Raw genomic sequence first — 1,087 nt, forward strand, 5'->3', positions numbered from 1 at the left:
CAAAACCATACTACAATAAGAAGAAGATTTTTCTATCAGGAAATTCATGGAATGTTTTTGACATCTTTCCTTGAAAATCCATCCTTTATTTTTTCTTGAACCCTATTACAAAAGCTCAGGTCAGCTGATTTACTTTTCAAGCTCATTAGTAATTTTCCTTTCTAGCTCCTGTGCTTTCCTCATTTCTAATGAATTCAGTGAATCATACCTGGTACTATTTTAAACTCCCAAACACTAATCCATAAAGCCCATATGCAGCAATTTCAGGAGGAATCAGGTAGGGAGAGAGAACCCTAGTTTCACAAAGAGCCTCAAAGTGGGTTCAGAGGTGACCTGTCCCCAGACTTCATTTTCAGATTTTGTATTTTTCATTGTATTTTTTAAGAGTCTCCTTCCCCTGTAAAGTCATAGAAAATTGGTTTAATTATCTTTCCTGTTACTATGGGATATGTGTGGCAGGGAATAGAAAATTAAAACTAGGATGAGATAGGTTTTTTCTTACTCTGTCCTGGGCTGGTAGCTGGCAGTGCTGAAAGATTTGTGGAAAGAAGAAGCCTCTGTCAGGACCACCTGTCACCTGGACACAGATTTGACTGACCTAAGTCTGGGCAATGTGGAAAATGTAGATTTTTCCTTGGGAGATTTTGGGCTAAAAGGTGAGAACCTTGACACTTGCCCCCTGGTCTCGACACAGAGCTCATTCTTTTCATGAACTAACACCTCTCTAGGCACCTAAAAAGTCACAGGTAGGCACGCTCCATGCACATTTCCCCCATATAGACATGGTGACAAGGAGGGGATTGTTGGCCTATGTAAATGGCACATATTTCCATGAATGGATACTCTTGTCCTCTGGGGTTTGAGGGTTAATAAGAGAATCCTGGGCCATGACTGCTTCAACAGAACTCTGAGGTGAGTATACCATGGTCTGGACCCCAGTTCTCTTCTTCAGCCTCCTCCTGTACTTCACAGGTCAGCATTGTCATCAGAATTCTGATTCCATATTCTTTCTTTGTGTGTTTTTTCCAGAATACAATGTCTGTGTTTGTTTGTGTGTGTGTGTGTGTGTGTGTGTGTGTGTGTGTGT

This window comes from Marmota marmota, unplaced genomic scaffold (genome assembly GCF_001458135.2).
Source record: "Marmota marmota marmota unplaced genomic scaffold, marMar, whole genome shotgun sequence".
In the NCBI taxonomy this organism is placed as follows: Eukaryota; Metazoa; Chordata; class Mammalia; order Rodentia; family Sciuridae; genus Marmota; species Marmota marmota.